General features: G+C 41.3%; 1 pseudogene across 1 annotated transcript; it reads right to left on the bottom strand.

Moving 5' to 3' along the window:
* Positions 1-7,637: 7,637 nt before the first annotated feature.
* Positions 7,638-9,902, bottom strand: LOC308635195 (myotubularin-related protein 10-like; annotated as a pseudogene). The gene has a single exon. The product of its transcript is annotated as a myotubularin-related protein 10-like (transcript).
* Positions 9,903-13,560: the final 3,658 nt, after the last annotated feature.

Genomic DNA, 13,560 nt, shown 5'->3' with positions numbered 1-13,560 from the left:
GAGCCACAACCCCAGCCCCAAACAGTGGTTTTAATTTCCATTTTCCTGGTGACTTACAATGCTGAGCATCTTTTCATGTGCTTATTGGCTATTCGTGTATCTTCCTGGGAGAACTGTCTATTCAGTTTTTTTCTTCACCTAATTTCAAATAAAATTGTTTGCTGTTGAATTATAGGAGTTCTTTATATATTCTGCATACTAGACTATGAGCTATATGTTTCACAAATATTTTTTTCAAATCTATGGGTTGTCTTTTGTGGCTATGTCTTTTGAAACAAAAAAGTTTTTTTAAAGATTTAGTTTTTTATTTTGGACACAATACCTTTATTTATTTATTTATTTATTTATTTATTTATTTATTATGGAGAATTTTTTAATTTATATATGACAGTAGAATGTATTACAATTCTTATTACATATATAGAGCACAATTTTTCATGTCTCTGGTTGTATACATAGTATATTCACACCAATTCATGTCTTCATACCTATACTTTGGATAATAATGATCATCACATTCCACCATCATCCATAACCCCATGCCCCCTCTCTTCTCCTCCCACCCCTCTGCCCTATCTAGAGTTTATCTATTCTTCCCATGCTCCCCCTCCCTACCCCACTATGAATCAGCCTCCTTATATGAATGAAAACATTTGGCATTTGTTTTTTGGGGATGAGCTAACTTCACTTAGCATTATCTTCTCTAACTCCATCCATTTACCTGCAAATGCCATGATTTTATTCTCTTTTACTCTTTATACTGCTTATATAAAAAATAAATATTTTATTTATTTTTATGTGGTGCTGAGGATTGAACTTAGGGCCTCGCATATAGACCACAGTCTGTTCATTCATTCACCTAATGATGGACATTAGGTTTCCAGTTTTGGATTATTATGAAAAAAAACCCTGCTGTTAATGTTAAAATTGCACATCTGGGTATGGACATATTTTTCACTTGTCTTGGTCAATATATAGAACTGGTCAGATAGTTATATGTCAATGTTTAACTTATTAAAAAAAACCATTTTCAAACTATTTTGCAAAGCAGTTGAATCATTTTACATTCCTACCAGCAATGTTTTCATTTGAGCCCATTGAGGTAGTGTGTACCTGTAATCTCAGGCTCAGGAGGCTGAGGCAGGAGAATCACAAATCTGACTGAGCCTCAGCAATTTAGTGAGACTGCATCTCAAAATAAAAAACAAAAAGGGCTGGGGTATAGCTCAATGGTAGAGCACCCCAGGGTTCAATCCCTAGTACCAAAATAAAAATAAATAAAATAAAAGTCCATTTGAGCCAGGTGCAGTATAGCAAGTACTGCAGTACTACTACTCTGGAGGCTGAGACAGGATTTTGAGATTGAGGCTAGCCTTGGCTACATAGTGAGACTCTATCTCAAAACAAAAGAAACAAGGGGCTGGGGCTGGGGCTTGGCTGTAGCACACTTGCCTGGCATTTGTGAGACACTGGGTTCAATTCTCAGTACCATGTACAAATAAATTAAAAAAAATAAAGATCTGTCAACAACTAAAAGAATTTTTAAAAAACCCCAAGAAACAAAAAATGAAGACTTTCATTCTATCTACATCCTTGCTAATATTTGTTAAATTATAGCTTTTCTAGTAGGTGTATAGTGATAATTCAGTGAAGTTTAAATTTGCCTTTGCCTAAAGACAAATTATACCTTTTCATGTGTTTATTGGCAATTTATATACCTTCTTTCATAAAGAGTCCAAATCTTTTGCCCATGAAGGAAAATAAAAGGTCATTTGCTCTCTTATAATTGAATTGTAGAGTTCTAGCTAGGCTTGGATGCATGCTTGTAATCCCAGATACTCAAGAGATTGAGATAGGAGGATCACAAGTTCAAATCTAGTCTCAGTAGTTTAGCAAAGCCCTAAATAACTTAGTGAGACCCTGTCTCAAAATAAACAATAAAAATAGGCTGGGGATGTGGCCCAGTGGTTAAGTGCCCCCTAGGTTCAATACCTAGTAAACAAAAACAAAACAAAACAAAATAAATACAACAATAACAAACAGAAAAGAGAGAGAGAGAGAAAAGAAGAAATAGTAATGATTCTTCCAATCTATGAACACAGTAGTTTTCTTCAACTTTTTCAGTCTCTAAATTCTATAAAATGTCTTATAGTTTTCAGTGTTCAGTACACACCTGTTTTTCTAAATTTATTCAATTATTTATTTATTTATTTAGTACTGAGGATTGAATTCAAGGGTGCTTTAATACTGAACTACATCCCCAGTCCTTTTTATTTATTTTGAGACTGGGTCTGGCTAAATTGCTGAGGCTGGCATTGAACTTGTGATCCTCTTGCCTTGAACTTGTGATCCTCCTCCTCAGCCTCCCAATTTTATGGGATTACAGACATAAGCTATTGTGCCTGGTTAAAATTTATTCAATTTTAAAATTCTACTGTATATTCTAATTTTTTCAATGTCAACATCTAGTTGCTTATCTAGTAGGAAACAAAAATACAATTTTTGTATATTGATCTTGAATTTTTTTTAGAGAAAGAGTCTTTTAAATATTTTCTTTAATTTTATCTTTTATTATTATGATTTTTTAATATTTATTTTTTAGTTGTAGGTGGACACACAGTATCTTTATTTCATTTTTACGTGGTGCTGAGGATCGAACCCAGCGCCCTGTGCATGCCAGGCGAGCGCGCTACCGCTTGAGCCGCATCCCCAGCCCAACCTTGAATTCTTGACTTTCCTAAACTCACTTATTAGTTCTAGTAGTTATCCTTTTTTGTATATATAGATTCAAGGGGTTTTTTTTTCATATATATAATCATGCCATTTTAAAACAGAGCCTATTTATTTATTTATTTATTTATTTTGCCTGGTGCTGGGGATTGAACCCAGGCGATGTGTTGATGCTCACTGCTCAGCTGAGGCGGTGTTATCAGCGGTGGGACCCCAGAGCCTGACTTCGCGGACTCTGACACCTGGCTTCCCCTACTTACTGGACCCTCCCATGTCTAATCACGCAGCGCGGGTGCCTGGGGGATAAACCGCAGCTGGCATCTGGACACAAGCAGTGTGAACAACGGTGGCTAGAGCAGCCTGGTGCTCATGAGCGGCAGAGAGCTTCAGTACAGCCACCATCACCACCTGAGGCCTTACTTGCCCTCATGGGTGTGCCATTGATGCCTGCCAGGCCGACTGGACCCTTCCAGACTAAGGTGCTGCACAGCTTGCAGAGCCAAGCCTGAGCCCTGCTGCAGTGCCTAGGGGCTCAGCGCAGACCTGCTGGAGGACTTGCAGAGAGCCGCGAGTGCACTTACTAGGCTCAATCAGATGCCCTCCACTTGATATCCTCAGTGCTTTGTGTGCGACATGAAATGAACCTGCTCACCAGGAGCAGTGGTTCTTCAATCTAGTAACACTGAAGAAGTACACTGATGATCACCCTACTCAGGCCAGAACAGTTGTGAAATGCTCTCTGGGTTTCAATTAGTATTTCTGCATCCCAGTGACATTCTCTTCAGGGGACATCCTGGTGGAGTCAAAATGCATTTTACAGTTCACTTATCTACGCATATGTTATGATTTTCCTTGCAGAAATGCCCACTGCCATTCATATACTCATAAATGCATGGCCAAGAGCACCCTGGAACTGAGGAATATGTTTACCCCTTGAAGATCATGATGTCATCACGTAGTGGTTCCTAGGGGAAGGCATTCAAGTGTCCTTGGTGGTGGTGGCCACAGGCAGGCTATAGCTGTGTTTGTTGCTGTGGGGGAAATCGAGGTGTAATTTTTCAGTGGGTGTGGGGTTTTAGTTCTGTGAGTTGAATAAGTTCTACATATCTAGTGTGCAGCATGGTGACTCTGGGCAACATGTCTGCATCATATTCTTAAAATGTGCACAGAGGAAGATCTTAAGTTTCTTAATGCCAACCCTCTAGAAAAAATCATAAATGCATGAGATGATGAGCATGATAATACATTGCTGGTAATCATTTCACAATGTATCCATATATAAAACATCAAGTAGTGCAACTTAAACATATGTAATGATGGCTTGTCAGTTATACCTAAAGACCAAGTTGAGAAGCATGTGTTTGTGTGCATGGGGGAGGGAGGCAAGAATAGTACATATGGTTACAGGAGACCTGGTGGTCATCTAAGTTTGCTTTTTGACAGAAAACCCTACTTCCTGAACTTGAGATACATGGGATCCATGGATGGTGTGTAGAAGTGATGCTAGGGTGTGCTAAGAGCCTGAGTTTCTCAACTTGGACAGTATCTATATTGCTAATGAGGGAGAGTCCCCAAGAAGAAGCATGGATGAGTCTATCAGAAAGACCCCCAACCCAGCAGGTACTGGGATGTCTAGTGCCACTTGCTGGTTGGCAGACCCAATTACCTGAGAAAGGCACTCGCATCCCCTTTCTGCTCAGCTCTGCAGCCTGAACAGAGACAGAACCTTGGAGCCCTTCCCACTTAGTGTATTTCAGCAGAACAGCTCCAGATGGACATTTTTCCACACCTGCTTTTCTGGACACAGATGTTCAGGTCAGAAAACACGAGTAGGGAAACTTTCATCTTCCCAATGTGCCCAAGATGCTCAGCCCAGAGTGTGACATCTCACACTCTGGATATTTTGCATTGAAAGAATATAATGAGTTACATATTGCAGGAAAAAATAAATGATTCATACATGAATTAACTCATTCTCTTGAAATGTCAGTTCCTATTGAGGTGCATTTGTCTGGGATACTCTGAAAAGAGGAATAAATGTGCAGACCAGGTTTGGCTGCTTCTGTGCATTCCTCTGATTGTGTCAGGAAAGAGAAAAGGATATCAAGGAACAAAAATAATATTTTATTCCCTAAATTTTGTGGTTTCCAGCTGTACTCAGTGGCTAATTTGTCGTTTTTTCTTCACACGAACATGTGAGAAAATTGAAGACATGTTTAGTTAGAGCCTTTGGGTTCCAGTCTTCCAGGAGATGAAACAGAACTTTCATTTTTGCTTTCTTCCTCTTCTATGGAAAGAGATAGAGTGAGGGCTCAGAGGAATGACATCAACACAGGATCCAATCAGTGATGGGAAGGGCGTCTTCAATTCATCAGTCTTAGGCACAAAGGTTTTTGTTTTCTAAGTCGAGTTTAACTACTTGAGGTTACTGCTACAGCAAGCAGACATTGTTAAAGGAAGTGTTGAGCCGTTTTCACCCTGTTAGTACAAATTAGTATCCTTTCCTTAAATAATGTTAGACAATTTTCATTTTAAAATTGGTTCCCATCATAAAACAGTAAGACCCAGTACGTCTTGAAGTCCAACACTAGGAAGTCCATCCCATCTGTCCTTTGCCTGAATTCCGACAGCACAGGCTCCACAGGGCCATGGAGACTAGGGGTGTTGGCTCCCTTTGGTACACTGCATGCAGCCGTGCTTGCTACTTCTGTCACCACAGTGTCATTTTAGTTGGCAGAGATGCCAAGCAGCTTTATAATGACCCAGACTTAAGGCTGTTAATAGGTGGTTTTCATAATATGCACAATGAACTGTGGCACAATAATCATGATGATAACAACTACTCAGTAAAAATAAAACAAAATCCCATATTTTACTACATTTGATCATCGTACAAAATATGCATTTTTCTATTTTGAGACATTATTGGTAGTATCTAATCTTTTTAAATTTATAAATTTACAAAAAACAAAACCTAAGGGAAATGAAATAAATGTATGAGGAAAGAAAATTGTACAGAAATAGATGATCAATCCAAAAAAATAAATTTAGAACAATTTGTAATGGTAAAAAATCTGCTTAGTGGCAAAGGGGAAATTATTAAAATTTCAATGGCAGAAAATGCTGTGGTGTTTTAAGGGAGTTAGGAGTGGTTTCTATTCAAAGGCTATAAAGAGTTTAATGACAATAATACTATTTGTATATTTTGAAAATAGCCCTTGTTTTCTAGGCAACAAATTAGCTTTAAAAACATAGGGTTAATCTGCAAAATGATGAATTTCCTAAGTCATTTTTAAAAACTTCTGTCCTATTAAATTCAGAAACATTATCAAACAATATTTAATAGGCAAACAATTAAATTAGAAATAGCTATTTAGTTTAAATATAGGTAAAAATATCCTGAAAAAGAAAAAAAATTGTTTTAGGAAAGGAAATAAGCTAACTAGATACTTTACTATAAAAATTTTCAAAATCTTATGATGGTAGTTTCAGGATTCTAACATAGTGAGATTTTAATATGTGTATCCTTTAAATAGTGGGGGTGTGGTGACTATGTGTGGGGGGAATGGCGCCAAATGTCACTACCAGTGCCACCACGATAAGGAGCTTAAAGCTTGGATCTTGCAAAGCTGGCTAGATTCTTGTCATAATTTGAAAATGAGGGAGTTTAAGATCAGGAAACGCCTTTTCAAACTTATTGGTCTTCTCTTAATATTGCTGTCAGAAGAGAGGAAGGGCTGTGAGGGAGTGCTTTTTTATTTGTTAGAACAGCAGTGTTTTGAGAGAAGTACACTTTTCTTTCTCCTAAGCATTAAGAACTTTAGGAGAAGAACTCCTGTGCAGGTGTCCTGACTCTCGACCTCACTAGTGATTTCCATGGAGTGTCTGCCAGCCACACTTCACCAGGCCCGGAACGCTGACAGGGAAGCCGGGATGCCTCCAACAGGCCCTGTGGTCTATGCAGACAGCGCTCTCCCGTCTAGGCACCAGCCTGCCAGAGATAGGGCTGGGGGCCTGTGGAACTTCTCAGGATCAGCACCCCACAGATGCTGTGTCCTCAGTGATTTTCAAAAGGACAGAAATATGGCTTTCAGAACTCCTGGCTACTGTTATGGAGCTTAGTATGAGAAACCTATGTTCAGTATGCAGTGGTATTTTAACCCCCTAATTTTAAAAAGTGAATGAGATTTTTCTCTGTTATTCATATCTTAAGTCAAAGGCACCTCTCAGTTTTATTATCTACAGTGATACTTTAAGGTCACAGTGCACATCATTTTAAAGTTAGTCTTGTGGAGTTAAAAGCAAACTCATGATTTTGAAACACAGTTGTCTAAGGACCAAACAAGGTGATCAAAAAATTTAGCCTCAAAACAATGAATGAATTGAGCTCATGTAAGCTCAATTAGAGAAACAGAATGTGACCAAAAAAAAAAAAAAATTACAGGAATACCTACTGAAGTTTGTTGTGGGTTTTACTGGATGTTCCTGGAAATATACTAAATACTAATTTCTTAACTTTCCTGACCTCTACTTCTTTAAGTTGCTAATCTGATCAGTTTTAGGTCAGCTTTAGTAGACAGGAAAAATGGATGCAGACAAAATAAATATAGTAAAGAAAACCTGATTAGTTTGATCATAGTTATAAGAACGGAGAAGCTTTGTCTGCACATCACCTAAAATGAGCCAGAACTATAATGATAGACAGAGAACATAAAAAATAAAATTATATTTCTCTTACAATAACTGTGAAGGGAGAATGGTTCAACATATTTTTAAATATTAGAGCAAATTTCATCCATTATTCTTACATATAAAGTTATCAGAGTTTTTAAATGCCTAGGTTAACAATTTTGATTCAGAGGGAAAATTTTAGAGCTTGCCTCAAAATGTTCAGAAAATACTACATTTTAGTCTTCATTTGCAAGTGTCTTGGTAGAGAACCCCATTTGGGCCCGACTTTACAGTTTGCTTACTGGTGTTCCTAAAATACCTCATCTGCACAGATTTCCTGCAGGAAAACATGGGAAGGAAGAGGAGAGAATCTCTGATGTCCCTTAGGTGTCATGAGGGCCACTAGCTCTGAAGTACGTCCAGCTCTGCATAGAAGGCTTCTCAGGGGCTGCACTGCTGTAGTCTACTGAGCGCATCCACTTCATGAGCCAGAAGGGAGAGCTTGTGAAAGGCAGTGATGGATCCCCCAAGATTGTTCTGAGCCTCAGGGATCCAGCAGAAGTAGCACAGTTTCCACAGGTTTTTGTGGGTTCCAGAGACGTGGCAGAATAACCCTGTGCAGGTCAGCTGGTTTGGAAAACCACTCTCTAAAATATTGCTCCATATCATTGTTCTGGCTGTCGGTGTGCTTAAGTGGCTTTAGTTAATGAGTTAATTCTCCTGGGCACTAATTCTTGGTCACTGATGATTCCATTCTTTATGGAAGATGGCATTCCTCTTAGTGTGGAGCTGTAGCTTTTCTTCATTTGTTTAAAAGACTTGATAGAGCCATTCTGTATGCAAGGCATGCTCTTTCCATTGTAGAAGGGGTTGTGGGAAAGTGTGCGGTCCTTTGCTGTGAACCGAGGAGACCAAACTGAAGGGAATTTTAAGCCCTTTTCATCACCCAATTGGATATTTTTGCTTATAACAAATTCTGTGCTTTGCTTCACCTGTTGATGAGGAAAGTGGAACAGGAAGGTGCTGAACAGTGAGAACTGGATTCTGTCCCAAAGCACTGCTAAGTAAGTCTCAGAAAACTCAAAGGCTGCTGGGTACTGTTCTGACAGTTGCCACATGGCATTCAAGAACAGCAAAAATAAGGGAGACTCTTTTTCTGATCTCCTCAAATGGTTGCATCTGTTTAGGAACTGAAATCCTGCCATGGGCCACTCCTTCTGTAGCAGACTCTGAAATCCAGTAATTATCCTAAAATATGGATTCAGCATCACTTGAACATGAGAAGCTATAAGACAACTTAAGTCTCTTCCCTCCTCCTCTTGTAGTATTCTAGAGAGATGTTTGCTTTCTAGCATGTACACAAGTTCTGCTAAATATTTAAGAAAAGCCCTGACATATTCTAACCACAGAGTATTTTCTAGTGAAGATAGCCATTTCTCTACATTTCTTCAAAAGGTTCATGAATGCATAGTTACTTAAGTTTTCCAAATGTCGCCTGTATTTCTTGAACATTAGGCAAGATCTTATCCAAACCTGAGTTGTAAACATAACTTCTCTGTGGATGAGTTTTAGTTATTGCATAACAAATCCTCTGGTCAGTTTTCTCTGCTGCAACACATCTTTAATGAGGGCTATTCACACAAGAACACTGCCATTGAGTGGCTTTAATAGCAGAGTGACATGCTTCTTCCAACAAAAGAATGCGAAAAGATTTTCAGATGTTGGTCTGCTAAAGAACTTGGCACTACAAAGTACTCTGGAAGGCAAGTCGATCTCCTGTAACCCTCATTCACAGAACAGACTCTCCACCTGAGAGCACCAGTCCTCTTGATTTCTCTGTCCCAATGTGAGTAAGTTTCAAGTAGTGGGGTTCTCTGGCTGCTGCCACCACTAGCTCCACTACTTCCTCCTCCTCCACCTATTGAGGGTATTCCATTAATTTGTTAGCTGAATTGTGGTATTTTTCGCCCAACTTATTCAAAGGCAAAGAGTAGCTGGAGCTCTGTTGGCTGGGAAGAATCATGAGCTATTGCAAGGCATACCTTTGGGGCACTTTCAGGACCTAATTCATCAAAGCAAAAATCTAACAATTCTGAAATCTTTACAATAAACCCTGTTTTGATTTCTTGTTGGGACCTGGGACTTTCTGCTACCTCTTATGGTCATTTATTGTGATATTTTGTTCAATACATGTTAAAGGGTCATCATGTTCTCCAAGAAGAAGTTTTCTATAATGCAATTTCTATAATGCTATTGGGTCATCCATAATAAAGGAGATTTTGAAGTTACTGCATATCAGCTTTCCCTACAAATCATACTGACTTGTGTATGTTGCAATGCATTTTCTTATAAAAGCTGACTTTATTTAAAACAATTTCTCCTGGCAAAAGTTCTGGCTCCAGTTATTTAATCTTTGGTTCCGAATTGATCTTGTATTCAGTCTGTGGCGGCGGGAGGAGGTAGGCCCTGGAAGTGGGTCTGGGTGACTTGAGGGAGAACATGGTGTCCCTACCTTCTTGCCTAGGTTCTGTTGCAGGCCAGCTGCAGCATGGAAGCTCTGAGGTCCAGGCCAGAGGATTCTTCCAATAGGCCAGCTCTAAAGCTGAAATGGAAATCTGGGATCCCTACTTGCACAATCTCTTTGCAGACTTGAGGACCAGCCTGCAGTGGAGAGTCTGGTCTTCTCCTCTGCAGCAGCTGAAAACCTCCAGTGGAGCAGTGTGAACTTCTGAAGTGCATTCCATTGGGGGCAGGATCACACAGGAGTTCTGGAGTTGACCCTGAGATGTCCTGTAGCCCAGCATCTCTTGGCGTCACCATCTCTTGGTGAAACCAGCTCAGCCCACTCTATCCAAGACAGAAATGAGGAACAAATAAGTAAACCATCAGCAAGATAGAACATTAATCTTTAGAATATAGAAAGAACTAAAAAAAAGCCCCCCCAAAAAACCCCAAAAAACTTAATCAGATACTTCCCAGAAGAAATATGATCATTCAATAAATATATATATTGGCAAGGATGTTGGGAGAAAAGGTACACTTATACATTGCTGGTGAGGATGCAAATTGGTAGAATCACTCTGGAAAGGAGTACAGAGATTCCTCAGAAAACTTGGAATGGAATCATCAGTAGACCTAGTTATCCCACTCCTTGACATATACCCAAAATACTTAAAATCGTCATACCATAGTGAGGCAGCCATATCAATATTTTCAGAACTCAATTCACAATAGCTAAGCTATGGAAGCAACATAGGTGCCCTTCAACAGATGATGGATAAAGAAAATGGGGTATATTTACACAGTGGAATATTACTCAACCATAAAAATAAAATCATGACATTTGCTGGTAAATGGATGGAACTGGAGACTATCATGCTAAATGAAATAAACCAATTCCAAAAAACCAAAGGTCGATGTTCTTGGATATGCAGATGCTAACAATAAGGGGAAGAGGAATAGAAGTTTATTGGATTAGACAAAGAGGAATGAAGGGAAGGGAGAAGGGATGAGAAAAGTGGAGAAAGGATGAGAAAAGGAAAAATAGAATGAACCAGACATAATTTTCCTATGTTCATATATGAATACATGACCAGTGTAAATCCTATCATGTACAACCAAAATGTGGGAAGTTATACTCCATGTACCTATAACGTTTCAAAATGCATTCTACTGTTATGTATAACTTAAAAAATTTTTAAAATTCACATGCAAGAGGCTTTACTGGGGCCTATTCTGGAGCACAAGATGGGTAGTACATGGAACAGTGGTGTCAGAATGTCCCAATGAGCGTACGAGGAATTGTATTGTCTTTTGATCATAGTGGCAAGAAAGCTAACTAGACTAGAAATGGTTACCAAGAGATGAGTTCCTTACTGTGACTAATCTGACCATGTGGTTTAATAATGTCTAGGTCCTTTTGGAATTTGGGGTAGAATTTTCAAAAGTTGAGAGATGCCATCTGGAAAAGCTTTCACCATGGTAAGCAGAGCTTTGGGTGTGATTTTGGTGGAGGCTCAGAAGGCCAGAATGCAAAAGGACTATCAATACTAAAGACTGTGCTCATGAGGTTGCTGAGGAGAAGGATTACTCTATTGGAAGTGGGACTAGAGGGCATTCATGTTACATTCTAGCAAATTCATTGTCATTTTATATTTTACACATGTCCTGGCACTGTGTGGCTGAATTTAGAGGTGATGTCTTAAATATTTTAGTGGAAAAAATTTCAATGCAGCATGAATATTTCAATTTCATCCAGTGGTATGGATATTGCTAGCAGCATTTATCCAGATTTCTGTGAAAATGAATAGCAGGTAGCAGAGGGTAAACTCGAGTTTGGCCAGAGAAGTTGCAGTAAAGCTGGCTCCACAAGTAGCAAACTAGGCCACTAGTAGCAAACCCCTGGAGATAAACTTGCCATTTGCTCCTTCTTACTCTCTGCTTTGTGGCTGCCATGAGGTGAGCAGCTGCCTTTCAAAATGTCCTTGTGCCTTAATGTTCTGCTCCACCTCTGGCCCAGGGCAATGGAGCTGGCTGCCCATGGACAGACACCTCTGAGACATGAAACATTCTGCATCATCTTAGCCCCAGAGCAATGCAGTCAGCCAAACATGGACTGAGATCTCTGGAAAATGCAATGCTAGGGAACAGGAAGAACACTGCACACCTTCAATGTGGTGTAGAGAGAAGGATGTGTATATGCTTTGGTCAGGATGAAAGGGAACTCTTCCCAAAGAAAATATACTTATTTTACCTGAAGTAACATCACAGTCAGGCACCATTACTAGCTCAAGGATTCTGTGGGACAGTTCCAGGGACCACTGTAATGGTTTTCTAACTTGATAGTATGGTGGGAACTATGGAGGAAAAATTGACTAGAGCTATCTGGGGGCAACTGATGGTGGTTAGACTCTGGAAGGCTACAGTCATGTCCAGTGGAACCGTAGAGACATTTTTGGAGCCAAGTGGAATGACTGCCTAAGTAACCCAAAAGAAAGCAGCCTCAGAATGACCCTCTGGAGGGTGAGAATGACTGTGTGGTGGGTGCGGGAGAAGAAGCAGTGCAGAGTCAGGAGGAGCCTGAGCTCAGACCAAGTGGGGGTGGGGGTCTCTTCACCCTGGAGCCTTCCTTTGACCAACCGTCTTGGCTCAAGTCCTTTCTGCGTCATGCGTTCCATCCACACGTTACAAGGGCTAAACTCCAGTTCAGCCTTTGGTCGAAGGAGGAGCTGGCTTCTCAGCCAAGCTGCTCTGTGCTGACTAGCGTGGACTAGTGTGGACTTCTGCCTAGTGACGAGCCCCAGTGCCCTCCATGGGCAGTCTTTTGACAAAGTGGGGTCCCAGGCTGCGCCGCAGGGCCCTGGTGGCCCATCAAACTCCACTCCGCCTCGCCCGGGAGGCTCCCTCTCCTCACAGGGACCACCCCGCTGCACCTGCCGCTCCCCCCAGCCCTGCCAGCAGGCGTTTCCTCCAGGATCCCCGACCTCGGGGGCCTCCTGCTGCTGGCAGGGACAGAGGCCCGCTCCTCTATCGGGGGATCCTGCTGCCCGCGACCTGGGATTCCTTGCGCAAAAAGCCAGTGCTATCGCAGAACAACTCGCGCATGTTGGGACCCCTGACAGCAGTAAGGGTCGCCCCTCCTGGGCGCAGGCCACGCCTCCTGCCTTCAGTTCCTCAGCTCATCCACCAAGCTGAGGGGCCCAGGACAGCTGCTCGCTGCCCTGTTGGTGCGCCTACGGAAGCTGAGCTCAGGGCCCAGGAACAACGAGAAAAAAGCAAGATCCATCAGGAGGAGGAGGAGGAGGAGGGGGAGGAGGAGAAGAAGGAGGAAGGGGAGGAGGACAAGGAGGAGGAGGGGAGAAGGAGAAGCTGAAGGAGGAGAAAGAAGAGAAGCTGGAGGAGGAGAAGGATGAGGAGGAGGAAGAGGAGGAGGAGGAGGAGAAGGACGAGGAGAAGAAGACGGAGGAGGTCACTCGGGGAGACCTCAGTGCCCTGGAGCCCAGTTCTTGGCCCCAGAGGGAAATAGTGTTCCTCAGAGGCCCCCCGTGTCTCCCAAGAACTGGATCTGCCTGTCTGCCTCCCGATCCATCCAGGGAGAGCAGGGCCTAAAAGCCGACCTGTGTTTCTATCCCAGAGTTGCCCTCACTAACTGCTGCTTCC

The sequence above is a fragment of the Spermophilus citellus genome (assembly GCF_964194105.1).
Source record: "Spermophilus citellus genome assembly, chromosome: 16".
In the NCBI taxonomy this organism is placed as follows: domain Eukaryota; kingdom Metazoa; phylum Chordata; class Mammalia; order Rodentia; family Sciuridae; genus Spermophilus; species Spermophilus citellus.
The sequence above is the reverse complement of the archived record's forward strand: the minus strand, read 5'-3'. Positions and strand labels throughout refer to the sequence as shown.